The sequence below is a fragment of the Procambarus clarkii genome, unplaced genomic scaffold, assembly GCF_040958095.1.
Source record: "Procambarus clarkii isolate CNS0578487 unplaced genomic scaffold, FALCON_Pclarkii_2.0 HiC_scaffold_163, whole genome shotgun sequence".
In the NCBI taxonomy this organism is placed as follows: domain Eukaryota; kingdom Metazoa; phylum Arthropoda; class Malacostraca; order Decapoda; family Cambaridae; genus Procambarus; species Procambarus clarkii.
In genome coordinates, this window is record NW_027189196.1 from 574,119 (window position 1) to 583,177 (window position 9,059).

The window sequence follows — 9,059 nt, forward strand, 5'->3', positions numbered from 1 at the left end:
GTCGAATACGCAAGGAAAATTCAAATATGAACATGGATTTCACAGCAGAAATCTAAAACGAAGCGTTGATAATGATTCAAGGTTTGTGCTTAGAAATCGCAAAGTTCTAAATCAATTAGAAATGCCATTGCCGAATCGACCTACTGCGGCTTTGTTCTATGTAGAATTGCGTTGTGAAACAAATTACAACATGGGTGATCTGTTGTTGTATGTGCAATCAAATTTTCCTAAGCTAACGCTTGAGTGAAAATTCATTTACAATCAAATAATTCAAACTGTCAAAAACGGGGTTGGAGAAATTTTCTTAGATGCTCAAAAAGCAATTGTAAAACCTTCCTAATTAGATTGATTCTGGCAGCCTTTCGACCCCAAAATGGCATAACATTAGCTCTTGCATCGTCCGGAATAGCTACGACATTGTTAAAAGGTGAAAGAACTGCAACTTCCGCTTTGAAATTGCCATTGAACATGCAATTCATTAAAACTCCTAAATGCAACATTTCCAAAGCATCCGGCATGGGAAAAGTATTTAAGAAATGTAAACTTATTGTTTGGAATGAATGCACAATGGCCCACACAAAATCGCTCGAGGCTCTTAATCGATCATTGCAAGATTTGCGTGGAAACATCAGACCATTTGGGAACGCATTAATATTGCAAGCAAGAGATTTCAGGCAAACATTACCTGTAATTCCTCGATACAAGTCCTTCGATACTGTTGAGGAAGTGGATGAAGCAGTTAGTTATCCAACAGAATTTTTTAATTCACTCGATCTGCCAGGGATACCATCACACGTACGGCAATTGAAAATCTGCGTGCCAATTATCATGTTGCGAAATATCAATCAGCTAAAGCTCTGCAACGCCACGCACCTTGCAGTAAAAAAATTAATCAGCAACGTCGTAGCAGCAACAATCTTGACAGGACCTTTCAAAAGTGAAGATGTCCTCATTCCTCGCATTCCTGTGATTCCAACAGATATTCCATTTCAATTTAAAATATTGTTATTTCCAAGTCGATTGACGTTTGCAATCACCATCAACAATTCTCAGGCCCAATCTTTAGAATTGTGCAGTTTATATCTAGACACGGAATGCTTCTCATAAGAACAACTATATGTTGCGTGTTCTAGAGTCGGCACACCAGACAATCTCTATATCACCACGAACAATGAAACAACAACAAAATATTGTATACCCACAAGCATTGTGAAATTAAACATTAAAAACATGCACTATCTCTTTTCTTTCTTTTCCATTTAACTAGACTGAGCCGCAGCAACGTATGGCGGGTACTGCTAGAATGAAATAAAGTGACAACTGTTAAACAAATCTCACGTTATTTGTCATCAGCATCGTGAAAATTTCATCCCAATGTGTTAAGAAATGGATTTTATACGAATTTCTAAAAAAAAAGTGCACAACCAGTACTGATGATAAGAATAACACCTACTTAGTGGAACTCATGAATAATGGAATGATTAAGAGAAGCAAGCACCTGTCTGGCGCACAAAGGAGAAGAGTAGTAGTAAGGAGGGTCTACAAAGTAGATATGCAGCTGGTGCCTTCCTCGGATTGCTACTTGCTACCTGGAGAGGGAAAATTTAACACAAGTAATAAGGAGTAAGTACATTATGTTGCATTATTTTAATATATATCATGTAAATACATTGCCCAGTGCTAATATCTGCTAGTTCCATTAATGTCCAAAAACTATTTTTTTTGGCTGGAGGAGGGCATTTTTATATTATTTATTTTTGTATTTGTATACTTTGTATATAATCTGATTTTATCTTTGCCTCTCCATCCTGGAGAACTCAAATCCGTCACTAAATATGTGACGTTAGAACCAATTTGGTCAACATGTAATTCAGCCAAAGGTGGCAGAACCTGTAACGTTAACTATTTTTTTTTTTTTGCCAAGTTATTAACAGATTTCAAATTCTATTTTCTTTGTCTCTTTAGCTTGTGTTTTGCTAAATGGGGACCAGTTGAGGGCTATAACATATACATAAAGTATATTTATATATCCTCTAACCTATAATAATTATCCCAATATTTTGCTTTTGGGGGGTTATTTTTTTCATGACTTCATTTCAATACATATTGACCTCCAACTTTCACGAATTCGAGTAGGAATGCCAAGAAATATTTATTAAAACTTACAAGATATGACATCAGTTCGAACTATTTTATTTATTGTCGAGAAGTTTACCTTAATTTTTAATGTATGAACAAGAATTTCAACTTTGAGACCCTACTCCAAATTCAGCTTTCAAGCGATTCTCACCATTTTTTACATATTGTGTGCAAAGTTTTTAGTTCTAAGGTTTCCCTCAAATAGATTATTCATAAACCAATACCTTTTCGAGTAATAAATTTTTTGCATCTAAATTTTGAGCATATTTTGAAGGCCACATTGACTTTTTTTACAGTAAACTATACTCCCTGTTACTATAATTGTAATGGAGGAAAATGAACGTTATTTGCTATTATGAGCCCACAATGAATAAAGTCGAAATTGGATAAATATTGAATTTGTTTTAGGAATTTGAAATTTTGAAATTTTCGATTTTAAGTTGAAAAACGAATTGTCGTTATTTCCTATTCAAGTTATGGTATTGATCCATTAGGAAAGGTTGGATCATTTACCATGTAGATTATGCCCCCAAAATTTAAAAGTGTTTGAGGAAGTTGAGAACTTGTGCACCCCGCCCCTTAATATATACCCTATTACATACACACAGAAATCACAATAACGTGATATATATCAATAAGAAAATCCATTGAGGTTGTGAGACAATGCAAACCTGTGACCAAGGCATTGCCAGATGCATACTCTAAAACTGTACTACCGAGGTCTTGTGAAAGTCATACAACAAGATTTCCACTGAAACCACAGGAAGTCTAGAGGCCCCTGCTCATGCCAGTCCAAGTTCTTATGTATGACCCATAAGCACTCAGGTGGAAGGTCAAAGTGGTCCTGTACTGTACGCCCCAACTTCAGATACACACAGAAATCACACTAACGTGATATATACATCAATAGGATAATCCACTACGAATCAGCGGTGGTGACTTGCAGAGGATTTCAGAGGTACAATCTCACTTGAAGTGAATTTCTAGATGTATCAAATGTCACCGCAGTGTGAGATCAGCGGCCTTAGGTCAATGTCATAATTACTTGCTTAAACTTGTATCTTATGAAAGGTTTATCAAATATAAAATTCACTCCTTAACCACTGTGCTGTGCCAACCAAGAAATCTTGTTCTGAGAGTTGTGCAACTGTTACGGCCCTCTCGGATCGCAACTGGGTTCGTACTCTGACATTGTTAGAGGAAGGGTATCCGGCCCCAAGCCAGTAGTGGTTTTCAAGGGATGTGATCCGTAACGCAAGTAAATTAAAAGGGGAAAGGAAATAAAGTCAAAACTTAATACTATAAATATTACCATCACCAATAAATATATATATGAAGATTACACAGGGGGGGGGGGTAAAGGTGATAAACCTTTCATAAGAAAGTACTGCTTGTACTTTCCGAGATATTTCCATTAACATTATTATTGCAATAATGGAAGGATTAGTGAAGGATTTGGTGAGTCTGGTTGGAGCTCTGAGAGCAGAGAATGATTCCCTGCGGGAGGAGGTATGATGGCTGAGACTTCGGGAGGAAACGAAGGAGGAGGCCAGTGTTGACGGGACCTCATTAAAAAGGACTGACGGGACCAGTATTAAGAAGACCTCGTCTTGGCAAGTTGTGAAAGACAGGGGTCTTAAGAAGTCCTTGGCAAAACCGACAACTAATAGCCTACACCTAAGGACTTTTAATACATTTGACGTATTAGAGGACGAGTGCTGTGGTGAACCTGTTGTTCAAAGAGGAGGCAAAGCAACGAGGAACATTGAAGCGCAGGTTCCTCAAACTGCTCGAAAGGAAAAGGGAGAATCGAAGCGAATTTTGGTTGTAGGAGATTCCCAGGTGAGGTATTTAGACAGAACGTTTTGTGCCAGAGATAGGGGGAACAGATTAAGGGTTTGCTATCCGAGAGCTGGAATTGGTGATATTGTTGGAAACATGAATGATATTATGACGGGAAATGGAAACAAACCTATTATTTGTATTAGTGCAGGGGGTAATGATGTTGGGCAAGTTAGGAGTGAGGAACTAATACAGAGATTCAGGACAGCCATTGAATTAGTTAGGAGCAAGGGAGGAATCCCGATCATATGTGGCATTCTTCCAAGAAAGGGAGTGGGAAATGAATGGATGTCGAGGGCACTTGGTGTCAATTGCCGGCTGGAAAGATATTGCAAATCAAATGCAATATCTTTCATAGACAACTGGGAACACTTCTATGGAAGAAATGAAATGTATACTCGTGATGGGGTGCATCTATCGAGGGCTGGGGTTGTTGCTGTTGCGAACTCGTTGGAAGAAGTGGTTAGAGGTGTTTGTTTGGGTTTAAACTGTTAGTCGATAGAGGTATGGGAATTGATTTGGAGAAAGAAGATAATAAAAGTATGTGTTTGGAGGAGAAAGGAATTGGCAAAATGATCAGGGAAAGAGAAGGGACTCAAAATAACAATTCACTTAGGGTATATTACACTAACAGTAGAAGTCTAAGAAATAAAATTAACGAATTAAATGCTCTTGTCTGCACAGAAAATATAGATATTATTGCACTTACCGAAACGTGGATGAATGTAGAAAATAGGGAACTATTAGCTGAATATCAAATAAATGGATTTAAACTATTTCACACAGATAGATATATTAGACAAGGAGGTGGAGTAGCCATATATGTTAGGGACAATTTGAAATGTAGTCTCAAAGAAGGAATCAAAACTGAGCCACACACAGAAACTATTTAGATAGAATTAAACGAAAAAGCTAATAATATTATAATAGGAGTTATATATAGGCCACCAAATTTAGACAGAATGGAAGCAAAGCATCTATGGGATGAAATATCTAGAGCATCTAGATCTAACAGTATTTATGTCATGGGTGACTTTAATTTTAGTGGAATAAACTGGTTGAACAAAACAGGGAATAGTGAAGCAGAAGATTTTCTAGAATTAATTGACGATTGCTTTCTTACGCAACACATTAAGGAACCAACACGAGAAAATAATATTTTAGATTTAGTGTTAACTAACAGGGAAACACAAATTAATGACATCGAAATAGGGAGTGAGCTAGGGAACAGTGATCACAAAGAAATCAGATTTAGCATAGAATGGAATAGACATGTAGGAGAAAATTCTGTTAAAGTGCCAGATTTTCGAAAAGCTGATTTTAATAGCCTAAGAAATTTTTTGGGTCAAATTGATTGGAATGTCTTGGGTATGGGGTGTGGGCCGGTCTTGGAGCGAGACATGAACCCAGCGATAGGTGACTTAAATGGGGATTTCGATGTGGATTCAATATATAACTTATTTAAGAATATTCTAAACAAAGCACAGGAACGTAGTATACCATACAAATTGAATAGATCGAATACTAATGACCCAAAGTGGATAACAAAGAATTTGAAGAACCTTATAGGTAAAAAGATAGCTTGGTACAAAAGGATTAAAAATGGGGAGGTCACTTTAGAACAGGAATTCGTACAACTGGTTAGAAATGTTAAAAAAGAGATAAGGAAAGCAAAAAGAAACTATGAAGTTCGCATAGCAGGGCAAGCAAAGACAAATCCTAAAGGGTTTTTTCAGTTATATCGTACTAAGACTAGGGAAAGGATAGGTCCATTAAAAACTGAGACAGGTGAAATAACAGATAGTGATGAAGAGATGAGTAGTAATTTTAATAAATATTTTGTATCTGTATTTACTAAAGAGGAACTTAACAATATGCCTTCAGCCAAACAAGTCTATGTGGGTGGGGACGAGGACAGGTTGACGAGTTTAGCAGTTACCAGGGAGGATGTTCTTAAACAAATAGTAAAACTCAAACCAAACAAATCCCCAGGGCCGGATGAAGTGTTTGCCAGGGTGCGTTTAGAATGCAAAGAGGAGCTTTCTGACCCACTGTCAACCATATTTAATAAATCAATAGGGTCAGGCAGAGTGCCAGAGTTTTGGAAAGTTGCTAATGTGATACCAGTTTTTAAGAAAGGAGATAGATCACTTGCGTCTAACTATCGACCAATTAGCCTAACGTCTATTGTGGGAAAGTTACTCGAATCTATAATAGCAAATAAAATTCGTCTTCATCTTGAGAAACATAAATTAATAATTGAGTCGCAACATGGTTTTATAAATGGCCGTTCATGTTTAACAAATTTGTTATCTTTTTATTCTAGCATTGTTTAGGCAGTTGATAGTGGTATGGATTGCGATGTTGTGTACCTTGACTTTAGCAAAGCTTTTGATACAGTGCCACATGAAAGACTGATTAAAAAGATAGAGTCTCATGGTATTGGGGGTGCTATATTAAGCTGGATTAGGGCATGGCTATACCAAAGGAAACAGAGAGTTAGTATAAATGGAATCAAGTCAGAGTGGGAAAACCTTGTAAGTGGGGTGCCTCAAGGCTCTGTCCTGGGACCTCTGTTGTTTATAATATATATAAATGATTTAGATTCAGGTTTGAGTAGCAACATTTGCAAATTTGCCGATGATACGAAAATCGGTAAGGAAATTAATTCGGAGAAGGACTCACTATCACTTCAAGTTGATCTAGATAGGGTTTTGAAATGGTCGAAGGATTGGCAGATGCAGTTTAATGCTGATAAATGTAAAGTTCTGAGGTTAGGTAAAGATGATAGGGTTACAAGATACGAGCTCTATAGATGGTGTTGAGATTGCGAAGTCGAATTGCGAAAGGGATCTGGGAGTTATGATTAGTAAGAATTTAAAACAAAAGGATCAATGCATAAATGTTCGTAATAAGGCAAATCGGACACTTGGATTTATTAATCGCAGCGTTAGTAACAAGACACCTGGTGTGGTTCTCAAGCTATATCTTGCTCTAGTTAGGCCCCATTTAGATTATGCAGTTCAGTTTTGGTCGCCATATTATGGAATGGATATAAATTCACTTGAACATGTCCAGCGTAGGATGACTAAGTTAATTCCCCAAATTAGAAATCTTTCATATGAAGAAAGATTAACAAAGCTTAAGTTGCATTCACAGGAAAGGCGAAGAGTTAGGGGTGACATGATAGAGGTTTACAAGTGGGTGAATGGACATAACAAAGGGGATATTAATTGGGTATTAAAAGTATCAACACATGACAGAACACGAAACAATGGGTATAAATTGGACAAGTTTAGATTTAGGAAAGACTTGGGTAAATACTGGTTCAGTAACAGGGTTGTTGATTTGTGGAACCAATTGCCGCGTAACATTGTGGAGGTGGGGTCCCTCGATTGTTTCAAGCATGGGTTGGACATGTATATGAGTGGGATTGGGTGGTTATAAATAGGAGCTGCCTGGTATGGGCCAATAGGCCTTCTGCAGTTGCCTTTGTTCTTATGTTCAGGGCTGCCAACACTTCGTATAATTTTGGCACTAGACCCACTAGTAATACACGTAACATCAACCTGTCTAGACCTGCCACTCGATACACCATTTATTTCACTATCAACATCCTCAATTACTTCATGGTCCTTTCCTTCTTCCACGATAATCGTTGGGCGATTGTCCTGTCCTTGATTCCGCTCCACCATGCTTATGGGTGCTATCAACTGCTTGTCTGTCCACTGGTTCTTGGTCACCTCTCTCATTACAAACATGAGGAATATATAAAATACACCTAAGAACCATTGTGCTAAACGAGGAATAACATTTACAAGCCTGCAATGTCCATAATGGGGTGTTTTCATAAGCGTGGCTCGGAACATTGAGGACACTACAACCTGTGCACATGTCTCCGAAGTCTGGGGAGTTCTTGGTCGGTTCCATGAGCACCGCAGCTTATCATTCCGCAAGTACAGGTTACCTGCCATCGTGCCAGACTCTAGGGTATCTGTGGGTGCTTGCTCTTGAGGTTCATTCTCTTCCTCAGTTATCCATGTCGCGTTAGTCCAGTGTTTCGGTTCGGGAGTTGAGTCCAGAGAGTTCTCTGGAGTGCTCTCAGCAACCCGTGAGGTAGGTATAGGGTCAGATAAGTCATTGAATCTCAACTGTGTCTAGGATAAAGGTTTGCACTGCTACTACAGGTCTTACCACCTCTTCAACCGGATCGTTCACAACCATGGGATGGTTACTGTCGAAACCCAACACTAAGTCATTGGCCATTCACTTTTTCTTCCCTCTCTCTTCTATCTCTCTTCTTCTTCTCTCTATTCTTCTTCTCTCTCCCTCTTCTCTCTCTCTCTCTCCTCTCTCTTCCATCTATCTCTTCTCTTCTCTCTCTCTTTCTTCTCTCTCTGTCTCTCTATTTCTCTCTCTCTCTCTTTCTCTCTCTCTCTCTCTCTCTCTCTCTCTCTCTCTCTCTCTCTCTCTCTCTCTCTCTCTCTCTCTCTCTCTCTCTCTCTCTCTCTCTCTCTCTCTCTCTCTCTCTCTCTCTCTCTCTCTCTCTCTCTCTCTCTCTCTCTCTCTCTCTCTCTCTCTCTCTCTCTCTCTCTCTCTCTCTCCTCTCTCTCTCTCTCTCTCTCTCTCTCTCTCTCTCTCTCTCTCTCTCTCTCTCTCTCTCTCTCTCTCTCTCTCTCTCTCTCTCTCTCTCTCTCTCTCTCTCTCTCTCTCTCTCTCTCTCTCTCTCTCTCTCTCTCTCTCTCTCTCTGCCTTTATAAAAAACAGCTGAAGAAACACTTGGAAAATTTGTACTCGCGGATGTTTTCAAAACCTCGGAAATACTTTGAGAATTTGGAATGAGATGTCAAAACGCAGAGATTGCAAAGTAACTCGTTAGGGACACTTCGTCTACAAGACTCAAGACTTTGTCTACAAGACTTGTGAAAGAGATAATTTCTATCTTAATAGAAAATGTGAGGAAACAAGAGAGTTTTTCAATCACAGAGAACAAACATTTTGTTATTCATCTTCGTGAGACTGTATATGTCATTAGCAAGTCGCATCTGATGGTACCTGCTCGATACAGGGGTTCAAAT